Below are 24,807 nucleotides of genomic sequence, written 5' to 3' on the forward strand. Positions count from 1 at the left end.
TCTATGACAAAGGATGCAAGAATATACAATGGAGAAAAGACAGTCTCTTCAATAAGTGGTGCTGGGAAAACCAGGCAGCTACGTGTAAAAGAATGAAATTAGAACATTCTCTAACACCATTTTCAAAGATAAATTCAAAATGGATTAAAGACCTAAATGTAAGACTGAATATTATAAAACTCCTAGAGGAAAACATAGGCAGAATACTCTTTGACATAAATTGCAGCAATATATTTTTGGATCCATCTACTAGAGTAATGGAAATAAAAACAAAATTAAACAAATGGGACCTAATTAAGCTTAAAAGCTTTTGCCTAGCAAAGGAAACCATAAACAAAACAAAAAGACAACTTACAGACTAGGAGAAAATATTTGCTAACGATGCTACCAACAGATTAATTTTCAAAATATACAAACAGCTCATACAGCTTAATATCAAAAAACAAACAACCCAATAAAAAAAATGGGCAAAAGATCTAAATAGACATTTCTCCAAAGAAGACATACAGATGGCCAACAAGCATATGAAAAGATGCTCAATATCACTAATTATTAGAGAAATGTATATCAAAACTACAATGAGGTACCAGCTCACGCCAGTCAGAATGGCCATCATTAAAATGTCTACAAATAATAAATTCTGGAGAGGGTATGGAGCAAAAGGAACCCTCCTACACTGGTGGTGGAGATGTAAATTGGTGCAGCCACTATGGACAACAGTGTGGAGGGTCCTTAAAAAACTGGAAATAGAGTTACTCTATGATCTTGCAATCCCACACTTGGGCATACGTCTGGAAAAAGCTCTAATTCAAAAAGATACATGCACCCCAATGTTCATAGTAGCACTATTTACTATAGCTAAGACATGGAAGCAACCTGAATGTCTATGGACAGAAGAATGGATAAAGAAGATGGGGTACATATATATACAATGGAATGTTACTCAGTCATAAAAAAGAAAGAAATAATGACATGTACAGCAATGTGGATGGGCCTAGAGATTATCATATTAAGTAAGTCAGATGGAGAAAGACAAATAATATATGATTTCACTTATATTTGGAATCTAAAAAAAAGATACAAATGAACTTATTTACAAAACAGAAATAGACACACAGACTTAGAAAACAAACTTATGGTTACCAAAGGTGATAGTGGGGATGGGGGGAGAGATAAATTAGGAGTTTGGGATTAACATATACACAATGCTATATATAAAATAAACAACAAGGATCTACTGTATAGCCCAGAGAACTATACTCAATATCTTGTAATAACCTATAATGGAAAAGAAGCTGAAAAAGAATATATACATATCTGTATAACTGAATCACTTTGCTGTACACTTGAAACTACCACAACATTGTAAATTAACTATATACTTCAATAAAAATAGAACTAAGCCAAAGTAAAGAAATAAACAAATATAAAGGTGTCAACTTTATAATTAAAAGGAAAGATTTTCATCCTTATATATATTATGTCCACAAGAAACTCATTTTTAATATGAAAACCTAGAGTAGATAAAAGTAAAAACATGGAAAAGATACAGCATGCAAATCAGAAGAAAACGAGTACTGTATTAATATTAGGTAAATTAGAATTTTGAACAAGAAGTATTGCAGGAATAAGAAGGGACACTCCATAACTAAAAATTCATAATTAAATACATACCAAGAAGGCATAACAGTTCTAAATGTGTGTGCATCTAGCAAAAGAACTTCAACATAAGTGAACAAAAACTAATCAAACTTAAAAAAGAAATGGACAAATCCATAATTATGTTTGGAAATTTCAACACATCTCCCAGAAATTAATAGAGCAAGAAGGCAGAATATCAATAAGGATTTACAGAATTTATACAATACTATCCAGTAACTTGATTAAATTGACATTTATAGAATACTCTACCTAACAATAATATAATACATATTTTTTTTGTATATATGGAACATTCAGCAATACAGACCTTATTCTAAGCCACAAAAAAGTCAACAAATTTTAAATGATTAAAAATATACACAATTTGTTCTCTAGCCACAGTATAACTAAATTAGAAATCAATAACAGAAAAAATATCCAGAAAAATTGCCAAATATCTGGAAATTTAAAAAAATACTCCCAAATAACCCATGGGCCAAAAAGGAAGTGACAAAGAGAATTACAAAATATTTTGAATTGAATAAAAATGAAAATCAATATTAAAAATATTATCACAGAGCATAGCTCCAACAGTGTTCAGATGGAAACTTATAGCACTAAAATGCCTATATTAAAAAATAAATTTTCAAAAAATATTAGCAAACCAAATTCAACAGCACATTAAAGGGATCATACACCACGATCAAGTGGGATTTATCCCTATGATGCAAGGTTGGTTCAACATATCCAAATCAATAAATGTGATATAGCATATTAATAGAATGAAAGATAAAAATCCCATGATCATGTCAATAGATGCAGAAAAAGAATTTGACAAAAATACAATATTCTTTTATGATAAAAAACCCAAAACTTCGGCAAACTGGATATTCAAGGGCCATACCTCAATATTACACTGACAAAGGACATCTATGAAAGAACCATATCTAACATTGTATGTAACAGTGAGCACCTGATGTTTTCTCTCTAAGATGGAGAACCAGGCAAGGGTTTGTGCTTCCACCATTTCTTTGCAAAATTATACTTGAAGTCCTAACCAATGCAATAAGGCAAAAAGAAAAGAAAAAAAAAGAATGAAAAGCATACAGATTGGAAAGGAAGAAATAAAGCTGTCTCTACATGCAGACAAAATTGTTTCCATATCGACCATCTCAAAGAGTCTACCGGAAGCTGCTAGTACCAATAAGTGAATTTAGCAAGGTTGCAGGATGCAAGGTCAGTATGAAAATTCAATTGTATCCCTGTATGACCAGTAATGAACAACTAGACATTAAAATAAATAGCAGTGTCACTAAAGCACTAAAACCAGAAAATATTTATGGATTAATCTAACAAAATAAGAATCCTGAAAACTACAAAACATTGAGTGGAGAAATCAAAGACATTAATATATGGAGTGATATTTTGTATTAATGGGCTGGAAGACTCAATAATGTTAAGATGTCAGTGCTCTCCAAAGTAATCTATAAATTCTGTGTAATCCCAAACAAAATCCCAGTTTCACAGAAATTAACAAGCTAATTCTATAACTGATATGGAAAGCCAAAGGAAGTAGAATGGCCACAACAGTGTTGAAAATGAACAGCAAATGTGGAGGTCTCATATGGAACAGATTTGAATGCTTATGATAAAGCTAGAAGAACGAAGGCTTTGTGGAACTGGCAAAATTGGAGGAACAGAGATCAGTAGGACACAATCATAGACCCTTCAGAAATAGACACACACATACATGGTCAACTGATTTTTTTACAAAGGTGCCAAAGCATTCAGTAGAGAAAAACTTGCCTTTACAATAAATGGTTTTGGAACAGTTGAACATTCATCTTTAAAATAAACAAACAAACCTTGATAAATACCTTGTATCATATATAAAAATTAACTCAAAATAGCTTATAAATCTGATTTTAAAACAAAAGTCCTAGAACTTCTCAAAGAAAACATAAAAGAAAATTTTCTGACCTTGATTTAGGCAAAATTTTTTTAGATATGACATCAGAAGATGAACCATAGAATAAAATGCATTGATAATTGGATTTCATCAAAATTAAATACTGTTGCTCTTTGAAATGACTTCTAATAAAATGAAAAGAAAAACCACATACTGGGAGAAAATATTTGCAAAGCATATATCTAATAAAGAATTGATATCCATAATATACAAAGAACTCTTATAAATCAATAATAGGAAAACAACCCAGCAAAATATGTGATCAGACACATCACCAACAAAGATATATAATGTCAAATGAGCACATGAAAATATGCTCAATGTTATCTATCATTAGGGAAACACAAATAAAATCCAGAATGAAGAGTCCCTACACACCTACTGGAAGGGCTATATATTCTATACCGAGAAATCTCACTCCTAGGTATTTACCCAAGAGTAATAAAGAGATGTTGCCACCCAAAAGCCTGTACACAAATGTTTATAATGGCTTTATGAGTAACAATACCTGGGAACAGTCCAAATAGCCATTAACTATTGCATGGATTGACAAACTCAGGCACATCCAAACAATGGACCACAACAGAAACCACCAGGAATGGACTTCTAATACACGCGGCAACATGATTGAATCCCAATAGATCATGCTGAGTGGAAGAACCCAGAGTCAAACATTTGTATCATAGATGATTCCCTTTTCATGACGTTCTAGGAAAAGAAAAACTATGAGACCAAACACAGATCAGTGGTTTCCAGGGATTGGTGGGAGGAGGGTACTGACCACAAAGGGGCAGAGGGCAGGTTTGGGGGTTGTGGACAGTTATCTGATTGTGGTGGTAGTTACATGACTGCCTTTGCAGAAATTCAGAGAACTGTACACAAAGAGAATGAATTCCACTGTAGATAAATTACACCTGAATGCACCCAACTTTTAGAATAAGAGAGACTTAAAGAGACATACCCAGTAAAATGTGTGGATTTTATTTGACCCTTGTTTGAACAAGGCATACAAAAAATTGTGAGACAACAGGAGAAACTGGAACAGTTGACTAAGTGTTTAACAATTTAAAGAAATGATTGTTTAAATTTATGTATTTTATTTATTTATTTTTGGCTGCCTTGGGTCTTTGTTGCTGGGCTCGGGCTTTCTCTAGTTGTGGCGAGCGGGGGCTACTCTTTGTTGCAGTGCGTGGGCTTCTTATTGCAGTGGCTTCTCTTGTTGAGGATCATGGGCTCTAGGGCACATGGACTTCAGTAGTTGTGGCACACGGGCTCAGTAGTTGTGGCTTGCAGGCTCTAGAGCGCAGGCTCAGTAGTTGTGGCGCGTGGACTTAGTTGCTCCGCGGCATGTGGGATCTTCCTGGACCAGGGCTCGAACCCATGTCCCCTGCATTGGCAGGCGGATTCTTAACCACTGCGCCACCAGGGAAGCCCAAGAAATGATTAATTTTGTTAATTTGTAGGTGTTGTTAGAGTTCTATGCTCATGCTTTTAAAAAGAACCTGTATGTTAGAGATGCTTGCAGAAACATATACAGCTGAAATAAAATCTGTTATGTTTTATCAGTAATCCAGGTGTGGGTGCTAGGAGTGCAGGTGTGAAGATGAAACAAGCCCAGTCATGAGCTGATAATTGTGGAGGGTGGGTGATGGGACGTGGGGTTCATTATATTATTCTCTATTATATTACTGTTGAAAACTTTCAAAATAAAAATTAAAGAAAAAAGAGTAAAAAGTAATATCATGAAGGACACATCAAGAAATTACGAAGAGTGATTTTATAGATTTCATATACCTGCCACAGTGCAACAAAACTGAAACCTTAAAATAAGCTATAAAGAGATGCCCAGCAGCCTTGAAGTTAAAAGACTCCCCCCAAAATAAATGAACGAGACAGAAATCAATATTATAAAATAAACCTTTTATAAAATAACCAAACGTGATGTGCCCATATTAGAAGTCATAATATGTAGCCAACAGTACTACAAGGCAAATGTAGAGCCAGAAATGATATGTGAACTATGAAAGCATAGGCACAGCATAAATCAGCTTAAATCAAGGCATTAGAAAAGTTTCCTTAGCGAAAACTAAGGAAAATCTGAGGAAGCAAATGATAAAAAATAAAGGCAAACATTTATGGTTTCAAAAATGGAAATGAATTAAATTGATTAAAATCTCCCCTCCCATGATCAGAAAAAAAGAAACACATTAAATGGAGACATCTCTGCTTGATATCAGCAGCTTTTTGACAATTAGATGAACTGATTTCTGGCAGCTTTTCAACTTGAATCACGATGGAGCGGCCCGTATACACGCCCACAGGTCTCCTCCCTCTTCTACCTGGGCAAGTGCGTGGGGACCTTATCCTCACGTTTTCTCTTAGCCTGAGTCCCCTCTACACCCTGACACTCCACGGATTTTATGGGTAAAATCTCTCAAACTCCAAGGAGAATCTTCTCCTCATACACAGTTTTTTTCAGAACATAGAAAACGGTGAGGCATTAATATAGATTATGAGGTTGGTTACCCATTTTACCCATGTTTTTCAAAAATAGGAGAAAAGAAGAAGCAAATATATTTTATGGGCAGATCTCAGTTGTAAAGCTAGCTGTACAAATCCTAAAAGTATTATTGAAAGTTTAACTGTATAGTGACATTAACATCTGCCAAGGTTTAGTGGAGTGCATTTCATGATTGCAGAAATTGTGTCATAATAAGATAGGCATTGACAACAACATCATGGCCGTGTGTTCATTTCATTAGACTACAGGAAGATGTATCGTTTGATAAACGTAAACAGCCATTAAAAAACCAGGAAAGTAAAAACTGAACTGTAATTCCTTAACATGATACATAATATTTATCTAAAAACTGCCATATCATGTGGCAAGCATCATTGCCATTCCCATGAGAATCAGTCACTATTTTTTCTTCACTTTGACTGTTTTCTGGAAGTTCCAGCCAGTGCAATAAGAAATGAAACAGAAATACCACTTGAGGTTTATATACTTTTTTGTATTTTGAAAACTCACAAAATTCAACTTAAAAACTCTCAGAATTAAACAGCCAGTTCATCAAAATGGATTGATAAAATATAAACATGCAAAAGACAACATAGTCCCTACATATTAATAGTTATTTAAATATAGCAGCAGGGATGAGCCTCTCTTCACACAGCATGGGCAATGCATAAAGTTCCTGGGCACACTGTCAACACAGGTATACAGATCAGAGCCTTCACTATGAATGAAACCTAAAAAAGAAAACAAAGAATTTGCTGACTTTGATATTTTTCAACTGGAGAGACTCACTGTGAGCTTGGATAGGAAAATGGAACATTGTGATCATATCAATTCTTCTCAAATTAATTTATGGATATAACATAATGCTAATTATATTACTTTTTGGAACATGAGAAAATCATTTAAAATTGTTGATCATGGAAATATGCATGAGGTGAACAAATATGTACTTTAAAAAAATCTATGAGGGATTTAACTTATTATTCTATTTTATTTATTTATTTATTTATTTATTTATTTATGGCTGCATTGGGTCTTCGTTGCTGCGTGTGGGCTTTCTCTAGTTGCGGCGAGCGGGGACCACTCTTCGTTGTCGTGTGCAGGCTTCTCATTGTGGTGGCTTCTCTTTGTTGCAGAGCACGTGCTCTAGATGCACGGGCTTCAGTAGTTGTGGCATGTGGGCTCAGTAGTTGTGGCCCACAGGCTTAGTTGCTCTGAGGCATGTGGGATCTTCCTGGACCAGGGCTCGAACCCATGTCCCCTGCATTGGCAGCTGGATTCTTAACCATTGCACCACCAGGGAAGTCCCCAAATTATTATTCTAAAGTTACATCATTTTTTTAAAATGTGGTACTGACATACTAATCTACATATAGATTAACACAATGAGTTTTAAGGGAATTGTTATATAGGACAATATTCTAATACCATAATAAAAGACAGACATAAACAGATGACTCACAGAATAATTATAAATGGTCATTATGCAATATATGGCTTACTCACAAGTAATTCAGGTAATGCAAATTTAAACCACCAAATATAATACTCCCCTATTAAATTAGCACAGACTTTCAAAAAGCCTTGGTGCTCCTTGGTGTTTGCAATGGTGCAATAGAATGTGCACCCATTCGTACATGGTATTAAATGCCGTGTGTACTGGGTCATGGAAGTTGGCTTCCATTTTCCTCTGAGAAAATTAATATAATTTCACTCAGTGGTTCTCCTTCTATGGCAAGTTAAAGGAAGAACAAATACGTATGCACAGTGATTCAGCACCTCATAATTTATAATGCCAAAAGGAAAAATAAAATCTCAAATGTCCATGACTAAATAACTGGTTAAGTGAGTTACAATATAGCAATAAAAATGAACAGTCTTCAACCATTAGTAGAATCACGTTCGGAAGGTTATTTAGACAAAAGAATGCTTTTGTTTTAGTAAATTTTTAAAAGCAGGTTACAACACGAATGAACAGGATGGTACCAGTTTTGAGAGCGTTGTACACACACAATTCACACACATGCTGATAAAAGACGGAAGGAAACATCCGAAAATGTTCATAATGGTTATTTCTGGATGCTGGATGTAATATCTTTTATTTTTCATTTTTAATGAGCATGCATTACTTAGGTTATACAGAATTTACTTACACAGTATAATACAGAATGCCATAAAATATATGAAAATACTTCTTTCTTCTTCATGCCATTGAAAATGAGAATATGCGGTGCTGTTTGAGCCTCTCATCAGCCGTGTGACTCTGACAGAACTGTAATGGAGTTGTGTCCATCTTGGAGTTGCTGTTTCCACAAGGAAACAGCCCCGCTGAGGCAAAGCTTGATTTTTTTTTTAGCCACTCATCATATCTGGGTAAGGAGGAGTTCTCCATCTTACGGCCGCAGCGTTAGACATCTGGAAGAACGCTGGGCAGAGGTCTCTCATTTCCTCCTTGGAGCTACCCTGTGGAGCCTTGGGGTCCAGCGCAGGTGGCAGCACAATGGTGTCCCCCAGAGCGCCCATCCTGAACGGTCCGGTCTGACTTCACCTGAGATCGCACGTCCTGATGCTGGTGCAGGTGTGGGTGTGGAGGAGTAAAGTGTAAATAGACTAATCACTCCTAGTCGGGGATCAGCCCGACTTACTAGGAAGTCAAACTATGATGTCCCCGCTGTCCCTCTGCCTCAGCCCTCAGACTGGGGGTGCGGGGGTGACCCCATGCCTCGTGACTTCTGGAGGAAAAGGATAAACAGATAAACCTTTCAGGTCCCCAATTTTACTTAGAAAGTTGGGGGAGACACTCTACTTTCCTATCATGGAAAAACAGATATTTCAGGAGAAGATGCAAATGTGTTTGACTCTTAGAGGTAACAGGAAATCCACAAGGGCACTTAAGCCTTGCGGTGGCCAATTTAGTGTCTGTCCTCCACCCAGCTGGTGTACTCAGGCCTCCCTCCAGTTCCTGAGAAAACTATTTTGGATGCTGGCAACCGGGGCGGGGGGATGCCTGTCCAAAGGCCGACTCCCCCCGTGACAGCCAGTGGGTAAGAGCTTTTATAGACAGAGGAAGGGGGCTACATGCAGAAGCAATACAGTCAGCTCTGGCGGTCATCTTGAAATTGGTCATCGGTGGTCTGACCAACATCATCTTGATTGTTTTAGGTACAGTGAGTCTTCAGTTCCAGGGTCGGTTTGTTCCCATTTTCTTGAGGCCAGTTCTCGGAACTGTGGCAGCTTATGTCATGGCTACAGTCTGGTCATCATGGAGTTAACTTCTTCCACCCGGCGGGGGTTTCAGTATCTACAAGACAGCTCATGGTATACGGCTCAGAATATGATCTATAGCCCTTAAGGAGGAACTAAAGGTCCTTGACTATACTTAATGACTAAACTATTATGATTTGGTCTCCTTTGACTGTTTTCCTCTGTTTCTGCATTTTCTCACTTCTCTGATTAAACTTATTCTTTGGCTAAATTTTTTCCACAGACAAAAGGCAGGCTGAGGACATTGGGGGGGGAAGGACCATAGGGTCCTGCTCCGCTTCAACTCCACTAAATATTTACAGACATTGCTAGTGTATCGGTGCTTTGCCATACATGATGCACTATTGTAACACAGTTTTGCATTCTACTGTGATTTAATATTTTAATATATATTTCTCAATAATAGCATAAATTAGTAAATGGCATCTTTTATTTATTTATTTATTTATTTTTGGCTGTGCTGGGTCTTCGTTTCTGTGCGAGGGCTTTCTGTAGTTGTGGCAAGCGGGGGCCACTCTTCATCGCGGTGCGCAGGCCTCTCACTGTCGCGGCCTCTCCTGTTGCGGGGCACAGGCTCCAGACACGCAGGCTCAGTAGTTGTGGCCCACGGGCTTAGTTGCTCCGCGGCATGTGGGATCCTCCTAGACCAGGGCTCGAACCCGTGTCCCCTGCATTGGCGGGCAGACTCCCAACCACTGCGCCACCAGGGAAGCCCAGTAAATGTCATCTTGAATGAATTTTTCAAAATCCAGCAGATGAGGCAGAATATACTTAACATCAGAAGCCAGAGAAAACAATTTCCAAGTTTTCACTGTCTGTAAATATTTTGTAGGCACTTTGGCATCATTTGTTTATAATGCTTTCTGAGACTTCTTACAGGCATCTTAATCTAAATTGTCAGAGTCTTTCACTTGCTTTAAAGGATGCAAGGCTGCCTTGCAGAACCACAGAAGAGTTGATGAACAGGAAAAGGATTTGTTTCTTTCCTGCTACTCTCGAGCTCTTTAATTTCACTTTTAAAATTCCGCTTTTACCTTTGCTGTCTAGGACTTTCGGTGCAGCATCTAATGCAGGAGTGGCCGTAGGGACTCTGCAGTTCCTGTTTCCAAGGGATGCTGCTAATACTTCCCTGTATCAATGGCATGGATTGTAGATTTTATTAACTACCTTTCCTCGAGCTTAGGAAAGCTCGTTCCATTCCTAGTTCGCCAGTGGTTACGTTTTGTTATCGTAATTTAGAGATGACTGAAAAGACTGGTCAGCTCAGTGGCCCGTACCCACTTATGTCTAGAATCGTGTAATAAGAAATATTCAACAGAGTATACATTTTTTCTCAGATTACATACCCTTGTGGTCTGATAGCCAGGAAAAGAGCTAGATAGATAGGTTCTTAGATTTCTCTTGAGTTACGGATGATCACCAGGACTTTATTTCAGTCAAAAGTTAGGTTCAAGGCCTATAAGAAATAAATGGTGAGAAATAATGTTTTGATGAAAATTAAATATTCAGCTTCCCCTACCATGATTTTCTTCCTTTAAGCATTCAGTGTCAATGTCATTCAGGTAAGAATATGTGTTCTTAACAGGGCAGTAGCCTTGTCTGTCTAATTTACTACTGAACCTCCAGCGCCTGGTAAAGTGTCTTGTCTCTAACAAGAACATGGCAAATATTAAATCAATAATCAATACCACAAATGTGGATTGAGCCCTACCGTGGACCATGCGCTGGCATATGTGCTGGCGGATAGTGCAGTAAATAAAACCGATTAAAACTTCTGCTTCCTTAGGTCTTACAGCCCAGCTTATTTTGTTAATATTTTAGTGTCTCACTTGTTGTATTAATAGACTAAAATACTCTTAGTGGGAAGTTTTCAGATAGGGAGACCTAGTCTTTCAGGTGTGACCCTTGGGGCTACTGTCCCTGGTTTCTGTAATGAAGAATCAGTTCCCTTCTGCTTCCAAATATCACCAACACTACAAGTGTTCAAAAAAAACTGCATCAGGAATCACAAAAAATAATGTGTGTTCCTAAAACTCCCTGCATGTCATGGCCATCTTTGTCATAACTGTATTTCTTGAATGCATGTCAATGTGACTTCAGTTAGAATTCTGAGACGCATGAAAGCTTAAGATCTCAGTGTCTAGCTATCACGTGAGGTTTAGGAGATGAAGATTTGGGTAAAATCTTTCTAAGTGCCTTTGTAGAAGAATGGTTTTACCTTTGTATCCAGCAGTATTTACCGTTAGGTTTTGAAGGTGGTAAGCAGGGGCAGACCAGGTGTTTTGGACCATGACATTTATAAAACTCTCTGTCCTCTTTAAGGAAAAGAATACAAAATCACTAGTCGGAATTAGGGCTGGAGCCTTGGTAGAGTTTATATGAATGAAGACCCTGGAGCTCAAGCCTCATCAGCTTAAGGCAGATCTATCTGCCTTTGGAAAGAATAGAAATATGAGTGTTTCCCAATAATCAAGCCTTGCATTTTTTCTTGTGATAATGACCTGGTGGTCTTGAGTTTTCCTTGCAGTTTCCTTGTTCCTCTGGCATCAACTCAAATGCCGTTTATATAAACAACATATTATTCAATCTTTAAGGAAAATAAGTATTCATTTCAGGCAGTATTATCCTCAGTAGAGTGGATTTTTTACATTGGAAATGAACCTTGAATCTCTTCTGAACTAATTAGCCTATTTGCATCCATTCCCTGTGATAGAGAGACAAACCTACTTGTAGATTTCCTCATGCCACGCAGGCAACGCAGGGCACTCGTCAGAGGCGTTACTGCGAGACCGTGCACGTGACGGACACTCACAAATGTCCGTTGATTCAGGAAAAGGAAGATTGGATGCAATGTGGGATGCAGAGAATGGGGTTTGGCCATTTGCAATAGAAGGAAGAAGGCTAGTGACCGTTGGTGGTAGATTGTTGCCCCTGAGATCCTAAGAGGCATATGGACTTTGACGGATGAGCGAAAAGCAGTCCTCAGAGGACCATGGCAACTTTGTAACTGAAACCTTGTGATGGACGCTGAAGGCCAAGATAGCAATGTTGAGACACAAGAGGAAGGGCAGGGCCACAGGATTCCGTGGATGACGAACCTTTTCTGTATGCTGGAGGGATGCGAAAAGACGGGGCCCAGGAGCCCTGACTCAGGGTGCTTCTGGCCGCAGAGCAAGTCCCACCGCTGCCCATCCTGAGCCTGCCACAGGTGCCTCCTGAAGGCTACGCAGGTAAACATGTGGCTGTTTCCACACGAGGGAAACAGGTGCGTGTGTATCTTCCCAGAGACACCGATGTCACGGGTAGCTTAGTATTAAGGATGCAGGCTGGCTCTGCTCAGCTCCATTACAAAGGGACACTCTCTCATCAAGGAATTCCCAGTGGGAATTCCCGATGGAAGGAGGAAACACCGCCTGAGAGGGCGGCTTCACCAGGGCGATGGAAGGCGGAGGCGGGGCTGGAAGTGGGTTTGGACACGTTTGCGTTGGGTGTCGCGCCCACCTGAGACCCGCTGCAGCCATGAACACATCCATGTTTTATGCCTTCGGACTATTTATGGACTGTTTCCCTGTCACGGTCGGGGTGGATCTGTTGAAGCATGACCGTCCTCTCGGGGATGCTGGATGGCCGGCGTTCCTCCAGGTCTGTCTTGATTTTCTGTCTCCTTTGCTTGGAACGTCCGTGGATTCCAGGCTAACGTGGCCACACTCTTCTCTGCGTTGGGCACAGTAAACGTGCAACATAAGTCTGTCTCACCAGTGTCACTTCTCCCAGGGACCCTTCCCTTTGCTCTCAGCTCTGATGGTATGACTTTTCTTTGGCCTCTCCTGGGATGCTTTAGGCCATAAGAAATCTAGGTGTGACCGGATCCCTGGACGTTATTGGCAGGAATGACAGTTACAGGTGAATATATTGCAGCAAACAGTTACTCTCCTGCCTGCCTGCCAACTGCTGCCTTCCTTTTTTCTTTCTTCCCCCTTCCCTTCCTCTGTCCCTTTGTAAAGTCAGCACATGTGCAGAATGCCTTAAAATTGTAAGAAAAATGACGCGTTTTTCTTTGAACATGAACTACGTGCAGACACTTTATAAGGGCCTTGCTGTGCGCGGGGATGACCTCACCGAACCCGCACAGGCCTCTGTGGAGCAGGTAACTGTCCTCACCTGCCCTGGGGGACACTCGTTCTACGGGGAGGCTGGGCCAGTCTCCGGGAGGGCAGTGTCGAACCAGACCCACGTGGGCTGCCGGAACTGGCAGTTCTGAGCCCGCCCCAGGCTCCCTGGGCCAGGTCTGCGTGTGAGGGGAGAATTCTGCTCCCTCCTGTAGCTGTGTCAGCAGGGATATCACCCCCCATCCCATCCCCACCGATGGATGCCTTGATTCTGCAAACTCAAATACTCCTCTCACTTAGGGCATCAGTTCCACAAGGACAGGCACAGTTGCACCCTAGTTGCTGAAACATGGATTCAGCGCAGCACATTGTAGCAGCAGCTACATATGATGAGAACATGTTTCTGAAAATTCCTGTCTTAGACATTCCTATTCTCAAACACCGGGCATCTTCACTGGGGTTATGTGTGGAGCCCTGATCCAGTGGCTGTTTCCTGGGAGAGAGTTTGGGTTTTGAGGAGTGGAGATGTCAGTGTGGACGTGACCCATTAAAGCCCCTTTCGCCGCCCCAACGAGTCCTGTGATGGGCCGCACACCGTTACCTGAGTGGGGCTCGGGGCAGAACCCACCCTTGGCAGGTGCTGAAGGGAAAGGCGGGTTTGGTGTCCCCATTACGAGGCTGTCAGTCATCTTAATTTCATAATGAGGCGAGACACCGTCAAGCAGGAAGATTCCTAAAAATCGTCAGCTGGTTGATTGCGTCGCTGTCTAAATGTGTCTCTGAAGAGAAAGACGCAAGCTGAGCATCATTTCCTGTGCTTTATTACTGCCACGGGATGTTACGAGACAGGTAAGAGGTGAGTGTAAATCGTGTGCGTTGAGCATAATGAAGTGGTTGGAAAACAGCTGCCTGGTGATGAACAGCACGGTTTTGGTAAACGCCTCGCAGAAGCCTTTCCCACGACTTGTGTTGTTGTGCAGACAGACGGGATTGTGTCCTGTTTGAAGGTCAACAAAACCTCGGGCTACCTGTGAGGGATAGAATCCCTCTGCTGCAGCTTTCACGGGGAAACGCGTTGATTTCAAGGCAGAAGGTTACGTTTTTGCCAATGCCACTGCGTTCCATAGAAAATGACACTCTTTTTGGGGACAGCCACGTGCACCCTGGGACCCTCCATGGGACAGGTGTGGCCGGACCCCCGAGGGTGACCCTGCTAAGAGTAAACTCAGAGGTTGGAGAATCTGCTTGGACCCACTGAACCCACGAAACCCCTTACGGGATGAATCCTTCAGGAGACTAATGTTGCCTGGGAGCCACTCGGTTGATGTGGATTTGTTAAGCACCTGCTGTATACCCGGTACCTGGATGTGTCCCATGAGCACAGTCTTGCCCTCCAGTAGTTCATGAGCGTGTGGTCTGGGTGTTCTGGTGGAAAGTGTGTCTGTGAGAGGGGCAGGTGCTCTGCTGAGCCCGCCCTGGGGTCCAGCCCTGGGGCCCAGCCCTGGGGCCCAGCCCTGGGGTCCAGCCCCTGGGGTCCAGCCCTGGGGTCTGCTTGGCCAGAGTGCACGGCCCTGTCCCAGCCCCTTCCCACCCCAGGCCCCTGAGCTGCACACCCCACTTCTTCTGCAGTGGACCTGGGATTCCAGAGCAGGTGTGGGCCCAGAGCGGGAGGTGATGCTTTCGGGGCTCCTTAGGTGTTAGTGTCAGCCGGTCAATTGTGTCCTCATGAAGATAGTTCCTATGCTGCTGTCTTCCCCTCTTCTTCACTGACTCAGTTCATTACGGCAATCAGGACGTTTAGATTACCCAGTATTAGTGGCAATTTGTTCTTCGGGGCAGTGTAATTAATCTCTAGTTTTAATAAAGTGACTATTCAAATTATTGTGTACCAAGTTACATGAAATCATAAAAATAACAATAAATTAGTATTTCTAAGCTGATGCACAAAGCTAAGTGAATTTTCCCCCTCTTAGGATTAGGTAACTCATATGTCCTTGCCTGGCAACGTCTGCCATGGGTGGGGGAGGGCTGGTCCATCCCCCACCCCACCCTCCCCCGGGCGATGCATGCCCCTCCCGAGGGGTGACTCGGCTGAGGTGCATGGACTTCTGTCCAGCGGGGGTGGGTGCTGGTTCACAGTGACCAAGTGGGTCCAGCACACCGTTGGCGCTTGTGTCATCAGTGTCCCCAACAGAGACACACATCAAAGCCATGCCATCTGCTTCTCTGCTCTGTGGGAGGGGGCCCGGCTGAGAGGGTCCCCAAGGCTGGGAGGGGAAGGTGCCAGACGAATCCTGGCTGGGATTCAGTGCCAGCTTCAGGGCCGGGAGCACCTTTCATCCTATGGTCGGGGACGAGGACCTGGAGGGGTCATCAGTCCTGGGGTGGGGGGCTCTGAGCACCACCATGCGGTCTTCAGGGTCGGTGCCCACAGACTAGATGTATCAGGGGTCACTGGGGTGTCCCAGTGCTGGGGCGTAGCTGAAAATGTGTACGAATGTGCAGACAAAGCTGGAGTGAAATGAGTCAAATAGCAGCAGTGCCTCCTTGGGAAGGGCTGGTTCCTGGTGAAGTTTTAAGTGAAACAGCCAGACTGAAATCCACCCTTTGCAGAGCAGTTCTGTGCCAGACATGCCTGCACATCAAGAAGAACCAAGAGGGGGCTCTGTGGGTAGATGAAGAGGATTTGTACGGGAAAGTCATCTTCCAAAAGTCTGAAATGAGGGGAGGCAGCCGAGATGGGTTTAGCAGAAAAGAACACGTGCGTTTGGGAGCCTGGCTTGTGTTACGGAATTAAGTTGTATGGATAACCCCTAGCCCGGCTGGACCATTTGCCTTGGAGGAAAAAGGTTCTTTTCCCCTTCGGATTCGTGTAGCCAAATAATGAAACCAAAGCTGAGATGGCTGCGGCGCCAGCTTTATTCCGTGGCCAAAGCGTGGAGAAGCGGGAACTTGGTTCACAGGTCGACTTCTTGCCCACGTGGGGAGGGGTTTGATTTTAGAGTCAAGACAAAGGGAGGAGGGGTGAGGCTGATGATGGGGAGACCCATGCGTTAGTCTCCGGGGAAGGGCCGGGCTTTCCCAGGGAGCGGCTGCCACCCCTCTGTACCCTTTTTCAGTCCCCGACTTCCGGTCATGGCATCATTCCGCTGGGTGTGTCATTTAGTCGCTAATGGAGTAAAATCAGCCCAGCATGAGACCCGGGGTCTGTGGGAGGTCAGATTCATCACCGTCTCGGTCCCAGCTGGTTCCATCTGGTTTTTGTTCTTCTCTCCGTGTAGCTTCCTTTCTTCGTCTCCAGACCCCGAGACTTAAAGATTTACGTCAGTTCCTGTTGGGGGGCAGGGAGGCGCTGGGTTCTGATTGGTGATCCAGTGTCAGCTCTGGCCACGCTGGCGCCTCTCCCGCGAGCGGGCGTCACCCTGAGAGGTGGTGGCGTGACGCTCCGTCGGTCCACAGGTTGGGCTCTGTGCTGAGCGTCATTTGAGGAACTGAACGATGCTTTAGAAAGTGAAGACGTGGGTCCTTCTAGAAATGCTGTTTCCCGGTCTTCCCTTTCCAGTGCTTCCAGGCCCAGGACCATGAGGTAGGTGCAGTCACAGGCCAGCAGGGGAAACGGGGGGCAAAACTTCAGAGGGCTGTCACTTTTGTATGACACGCCAAACCAACACACTGCTGTTCTAGCATCCAAACAGTGGGAAACGGGAGAGTCAAACAGAGAGTTTTACTTCTCCTGGGGCATTCCTCACAGCAAACTGGGCATACGTATCCCCCTCACCGCTGACTCTTACTTAGGGACACATCCTGACGCCATTTTCCTATTTCCTGAAAAGATGGAGAAGAGGGGTTTCCAGGCAACCGCTCGCCCCCTTATGCCCAGGCTCACGTCGCGGTTGAGCTAGGCCGCCAGCTGAGCGCTGTAGCTCTCTGGGTCCCCTGGGGGAGGCAGATGCACACATAGGTGATTGTGTCAAAAGGGGACACAGAAAGGGGGCTCTTGGGTCAAAGGGCATTGTCAGAGCCCTCCCTCCGGGGCAGGAGGCAGCAAGGTATGAGACTCTGTTACTTGTGGGTCAGCATGTAACGGGGGGGTTGGGGGGAGATGAGAGGTGTCGCCTGGGAAGGGGTTTGTGCTTGTTCCATGGTATGGGGGGCTGGCGGCTCTGGCAGGGGGAGGGGAGAGCCCCCCCATCCAGCTTGATGGTTACAGAGGCTCCGAGGGAGGGCACAGTCTGGGAGAAGGAGCAGGGCGATGTCAGTGAGCTGTGAGTGCAGGCTGCCAGGGTCGCCCACCCGCTACCCATGGGTATTCTTGGCAGACAGACACTCCGTCAGCACCGGGGTGCTGCCTAGGTGCCGGGGTGGCAGAAAAGACAGATGTGGTGCGTGTCTTGAGCAGCTCACAACCCGCCAGAGCCGATCACGAAACAGATACTTTGTTGGGCAAGGTGAGAGCGGCCTTGGAGCTTGGGTGACCATCCAGCCCAGCTTACGGGTTTGCTTCCTCGGAACGTGGAAGACTTTACCAAAACCAGGAACTGGATGTCTCCTTCAGAAAACTGCCAGAATGGCAAACACCAAGAAAGGCAAGCAAAATCAAATACGTGTGCAGGAGCTGGGCGCTGGGCTTGTCACTTAGACACCAAGGCCCGTCACTGCTCTTCCTAGAAGGAGCCAGGTAAGTGCTGACAGATTTCTTTACAACCCAGAGCTGGGGGCCAGGGCACAGGGCCACGACGCCCTCCGAGCACAGGGGAGGAAGGAAGAGCCTTCCTCCCTCCCCTCTGCCTGTTGTCAAAGCCTCACATGCTGCCAGAGACCCCAGACCCTCCTCCTGGCGAAGCCTCCACATAGGGACCACTGCCTGAAGTCACCCCCTGACCGGTCCTGTTTGCAGAAGTAATTACCAGTTGGCAGATACACCGCCTGAAGGATTCCACAGAGCTGAATCATATGCTAAACGGACATAATAAACTAAATTAGCCGATGACTATTTGCTGTTTTGAGGACATGGCTGAGAGGAGAGCACAGCATCTCCTGTGTATCAGGTGAGGTTGCCCTTCATTGGAAGACCTGCCGCCATCCTGGTGTTTCCTCCATACCCTCTGCATCCCAAGATAAAGGTCTTCCTCTCTACGTGGTGTCCTCAATGTCAGATGCTACAGGCGAGGCCTTCATCCTGCTCTTTTGTAAAGATTTGCAAGCTAAATGTCTAGCATCTTATCTACTCTGCAGCCCGCTAGTGGTTTTAATTCTGGGGCTCCTCTGCTGCCAGAGCAGGCCTTCCACACCGAGTGTTCCTCCAGTAGGGATGCAGTAAACGTTGTCTCCAGCCCTGCCCTCCCCTTCTTCCTCTGGGGAATGCGGCCAGAGGCAGAGAACCTGGGGCTGAGAGCAGCTCTGTTCCAGCGCAGGCCTAAGAGGAAGAGAAAACCCAAGGGAACAGGAACAGACCAGACTGTCCAGCCTGAATAGACACCCTTGAACCTGCACAGTCCCCAGTTAGCGTCTCAGCCTGAGGCCGGATGGTGAGAGCCCCCGCCTGTCCCGCCGTCCCAGGGCCACCAGCCTTTCTCTTCCTTTTTTGCTGTTGAATCCTGGGAAAAGCACATCCAGCTGCTGGCTGGGTTCCGGTTTTGGAGGCAGGTACCGGGAGAGGTCAGTGGTCAGGGTGCCTGTGAGCACAGGTGGCCGCGCAGAGCCTGCCCGCCCCCTCCTGTGAGTCTATCAGTGTGTCAGTGACCGAAGGCCCCCGTGCGGGCAGCAGGGGGGCCTCTGGTGGCACAAAGGAGAAAGTCCTCCAGACGCTCCAGCCCGCCCAGGAGTCTAGCTGGGATGGGGCACGCGTTCAGCCAGGTGGGGCCCCAGTGCCAGCCCTGCAGAGGGACTCGGGCAGACACGCCTGGCCTTAAGTCAGTGCCAGCTTTCTCCAGGGCTCCTGTGAGCCTCCTGCGCCTCACTGAGGCCTGCTCTCCGGCGACAGACAGGGACCGCAGAAGTTCTCCTTCATCCAGCTACCCTGGGGTCACTCAGACTAAAAATGCAAACAAAGCCCCTTTGCAAGTCGGGCCATCAGAGAGGGATCTGGAGGGAGGTGGCCGTGACGGAAGGGGCAGCACAGGGCGGGACGGCTGCAGCCCCCCCCCCCAACCCCCGCAGCTGCCTGCCTGCAGAGAAGCACACGGTTAATTACTGTTTTGCCTAAAACATCGATTTTTTTAAAAAATTATTTTATTTATTTATTTTGGCTATGTTGGGTCTTCGTTTCTGTGCGAGGGCTTTCTCTAGTTGCGGCAAGCGGGGGCCACTCTTCATCGCGGTGCGTGGGCCTCTCACTGTCGCAGCCTCTCTCGTTGCGGAGCACAGGCTCCAGACGCGCAGGCTCAGCAATTGTGGCTCACGGGCCTCGTTGCTCCGCGGCATGTGGGATCTTCCCAGACCAGGGCTCGAACCCGTGTCCCCTGCATTGGCAGGCAGACTCTCAACCACTGCGCCACCAGGGAAGCTCTAAAACATTGACTTTTATTAGTGATGCTGATGGGATTGCATTTGTGGCTTATCTCTTAGCTGGCTTAGCAGGTTTTTTTGGCTGGGCCTCTTATCTCAGTTTATTTACTCAACTAGGGGATTCTCTGCAGTCCTTCGGGGAAAGCAAGTTATGCTAATTACTTATCAGTCGACACAGTTTGTTGAGGGCCTGCTCAGCTTCCAACACGCAGCTCAAGAGGCGTCTCTCCGGGAGCAGCTGGCGTCCCCGGGCCCATCGGCCCCGCCTGCCTCCTGGCGGGTGATTATCTGTCCGCAGCAGTGTTGCCTAAGGTAGCGTCTTCCTGGCCGAGCTGTGAGCCATCTGGCAGGTGGAGATGCTCCACAGATGCCTCAGCCGGGCGGGGGGTGGAGTGGGAAGCAGGAAGTTGCCAGCAGCTCCTGCCCACGTGGCGGTCCAGATGGGGATCAGGGGTTACCACTGGTCAGTGGAGGTTCCTGAGCCCCTCCTCCCGCTTTGCGCGTTACCTCTCCCACCTGCCGGCCAGGGTTGAGCTCATCTGTGCTGTCTGTGTCCTGGAGGTTGGGAGCCAGACCCTGCTCCCACACCAGGTGCCTGGGTCTAATATCAACACACAACGCACCTGCGCAAGGCCTGAAGCTGGTGGGAGCTTGGCAGTGATAAGACCCCTTCTTTCCATCTCATCTCATCCACCAATTATGACAGTAATTTTGTCGACATTGGTTATTAACTTTTTATCTCCACTGATATTATGCAGTCGATTTTGTGAACTAACTGGTGAGTGGTGCATTTTTATATGGACCCAGATGGATTCAAAGCAGGTTAAAAACTATCTTTCCAGGGTCTTTTTTTTAAAGAGGCAGATAAGGTTTACTTATTTTTTTTTCCTTTTTGGTTGACTTATCATTTCTGACAGCAAAGTCATGCGATGATAAAACTGTTCCCACACTTCCATCTGTAAAATGCTCTTGCCGTGGCACTGTTTCTTTTAAGTCACTGTTGTTACTTTCTCATTCTTTGCTGAAGGGTCATCTTCGTTTTGAACAGAAGATCAAGTTCATTCAACAAATTCATCAGGTAGCCTATCACTGAGGTCATTGAACTTGGCTTTGAGAATCGCAGTTCTTTGAAGCCCTCTGTCACACCAATGGATCTGTCTCTGAACAGGGCCAACAATGGTTAAATTGCAGTGGAAACACCTGTGGTAAAATAATATAAATAAAGGAATCTTGAAGGAGGGAAGCTGAATTTACAAAGAAATATTTGTGTACAGCTTCATAGTGTGTGGACTTTCACAGAACTGCCTCATTAAACTGACACATGCACACTCAAAATGCTCACCCTGTTTGGCCCTGAACAACCATCCTGGAATGGGCAATAAATGCAGAAATTAACCTTTTTGCACACAGTTGTTTATGTCATGTTTATTTATAATAGGCAACACCTATTATGATGGGGGCTGGTTAAGTGAGCATGGCAGATTTGTGTGGCGGTTCCAGTGCCTGGAATACTAGTCTCTGATTAATAACTGGACTTGGGAAGGCCATTTAATGACAGGAGAAGTGGAAGAGCAGTGTGTGCAGCGTACTGGTGGTCTGTCACCGGTACAGCCAGACCATGCCTCTGGAAACTTCTGGTTAGCTGCATGACGGAAGATCAACAGTGTTCAGCTGGGGGACCATAGGGATATTGTTAGATGCTTATTTACTCCATTTTATACCTTTTCTATAATGTGTTTTTATTGTTAATTAAGACAATATATATTGCATAGTGTGGGTTTTTTGCTGACTTTAAATCCGTATGTGACAACAATGAGACACCACTACACACCTGCGAGAATGTCTAAAATCCAGGACATTGACACCAAGTGCTCGTGAGGATGTGGAGCAACAGGAACTCCTTCATGGCTGATGGGGATGCAGAACGGTGCAGCCACTTTGAGAGACAGTCTGGAAGTTTCTTACAAAGCAAAAGGTAGTCTTACCATGTGACTCAGCAGTCACACTCCTTGGTATTTACCCAAATGAGCTGAGGACTCATGTACAAACAAAAACATGCACACAAATGTTGATAGCAGTTTTATTCATAATCATAAATACTTGGAAGCAACCAATATGTCCTTCCATAGGTGAATGGGTAAACTGTGGTACATCCAGACAATGAAATATTACTCGGTAATAAAAAGAAAGGAGCTATCTTGCCATGAAAAGACACAAAGGAACTTTAAGTACATACAGGCACACCGCTGAGATATTGCTGGTTTGGTTCCAGACCACTGCAGTAAAAGGAATATAGCAATAAAGCAATTTTTTTGGTTTCCCAGTGCATATAAACGTTGTGTTTACACTACACTACAGTCTGTTAAGTGTACAATAGCATAATGTGTAAAACAATGTACATACCTTAATTAAAAATGCCCACACAATCTGAGACTTCAGTGGGTCGTAATCTTTTTGCTGGAGGGCGTTGCCTCGATGTTGACGGCTGTTGACTGGTCAGGGTGGTGGTCGCTGAAGGCTGGGGAGGCTGCAGCAATTTCTTAAAATAAGACAGCAGTGAATCGGCCGCATCAGTTGACTTCCTTTCAAGCATGATCTCTCAGTAGCATGCAATGCCGTTTGAGAGCATTTTACCCACAGTAGAACTTCTTTCAAAATTGGAGTCAATCCTCTCAAACCCTTTCACTGCTTTCTCAACTAAGTTTATGTAATATTCTTTATCCTTTGTCTTCATTTCAATAATCTTTATAGCATCTTCACCAGGAGTAGATTCCATCTCAAGGAACCACTTTCTTTGCTCATCCCTAAGCAACTCCTTCCTCATCCATTAAAATTTTTATTGTGAAATTGCAGCAATTCACTCACATCTTTGGCTCCACTTCGAATTCTAGTTCTCTTGCTATTTCCACCACATCTACAGTAACGTCCTCCACTGAAGTCTGAACCTCTCAAAGTCACCCATGAGGGTTGGAACCGTCTTCTTCCAAACTCCTGCTAAGGTTGATGTTTTGATCCGTTCTCACCAATCTCAAGTACTCTTAATGGCACTTTGAAGGATGAATCCTTTCCAGAAGGCTTTCAATTTACTTTGCTTAGATCCACCAGAGGAATCACTATCTATGGCAGCTATAGCCTTATGAGATGTGTTTCTTAAATAATAAGGTTTGAAAGTCAAAATAACTCCTTGATCCATGGGCTGTTGAATGGATATTGTGTTACCACGGAAACGACATTAATCTCCTCTCCATCTCCATTAGAGCTCCTGGGTGACCAGGTGCATTGTCAATGAGCAATCATATTCTGAAAGGAATCTTTTTTTTCTGAGAAGTAGGTCTCAACAGTGGGCGTAAAATGTTCAGTAAACCACGTTGTAAGCAGATGTGCTGTCATCCAGGCCTTGTTGTTCCATTTATAACACACAGAGTAGATTTAGCATAATTCTTAAGGGCCCTGGGATTTTCAGAATGGTAAATGAGCATGGGCTTCAGCTTAAAGTCACCAGCTGCATTAGCCCCGAACAAGAGAGGCAGCGTGTCCTTTGAAGCTTTGAAGCCAGGCACTGACTTCTCCTCTCCAGCTATAAGAGTCCTAGATGGCATCTTCTTCCAATAGAAGGTTGTTTAATCCGCACTGAAAATCACTAATGATCTGAGCTAGATCTTGTGGATAACTTGCTGCAGCTTCTACATCAGCACTTGTAGCTTCACCCAGCACTTTTGTGTTATGAGATGGCTTCTTTCCTTAAGCCTCATGAACCAACCCTCTGCTAACTTCAAACTTTTCTTCTGCAGCTTCCTAACGTCTCTCAGCCTTCATAGAATTGAAGAGAGCTGGGGACTGGCTCTGGATTAGGCTTTGGCTTAAGGGAATGTTGTGGCTGGTTTGATCTTCTATCCAGACCACTCAAATTTTCTCCACATCAGCAATAAGGTTGTTTCTCTTTCTTATCATTTGTGTATTCACTGGAATAGCACTTTTAATTTCCTTCAAGAACTTTCCTTTTGCATTCACAACTTGGCTAATGGTCCAAGAGGCCTCACTGTCAGCCTGTCTCAGCTTTCGACATGCCTTCCTCACTGAGCTCAATCATTTCTAGCTTGTGGAGATGAAAAGGCAGAGCACACGGGATGTTTAGTTTTGCATTTGGCAAAACTCATAGAATGTACAACGTAAACAGTGGACCCTAATGTAAACTATGGACTTTGGGTGATAATAATGTATCAGTGTTGGTTTATCCATTAATGGTAACAAACGTAGCACCCAACCCAAAAGGGCGGTAAGAGGGGAAACCGGGTGTGGGGGAATAGGTGGGAAATCTCTGTACTTTCTGCTCAGTTTTTCTGTAACCCTCAACCTGCTCTATAAAAAATTAAATTACATTTTAAAAATCTGTAAATGCCCATCATAGGACATTTGGAAAATACAGAAAAACAGAAATAAAGAGAAATTCAAGGATCTGGGAGTGAGCGTGCCCTTTTGACTTAAAGTGAGAGACATGTGGCTCTGTCCCTAAGAGCTAGAACCTGCTTGGCATCTAATTGACCAAATGAAATTTGTTGACCAAATGACTGCATAGTGTAGAAGTGGAAATGATTGTATAATTGGCTTTGTTTACTGAGCGTCGTATTGTGAGCTGCAGCAAAGTACTTCTCTTTAAGGCAGGAGTGTCCCCTGGTGACTGTGAGCCTTGTGAGGGCACACAGCTCTGTGCACAGGTGACATTCGGATGGGTAAAGAGCTCATCACACTTATTTCAGGGACAGTGGCCCAGGGCATGGGCTTCCAAGAAAGGGGGT

The 24,807-nt window shown here is 44.3% G+C and overlaps 1 protein-coding gene across 1 annotated transcript in view; it reads left to right on the top strand.

Moving 5' to 3' along the window:
• TCERG1L (transcription elongation regulator 1 like) overlaps window positions 1-24,807 on the top strand; it is a 196,346-nt gene that overhangs the window by 15,036 nt on the left and 156,503 nt on the right. The gene's annotated exons all lie outside the window — the stretch shown is intronic.

This window comes from Balaenoptera acutorostrata, chromosome 16 (genome assembly GCF_949987535.1).
Source record: "Balaenoptera acutorostrata chromosome 16, mBalAcu1.1, whole genome shotgun sequence".
NCBI classification, from domain to species: domain Eukaryota; kingdom Metazoa; phylum Chordata; class Mammalia; order Artiodactyla; family Balaenopteridae; genus Balaenoptera; species Balaenoptera acutorostrata.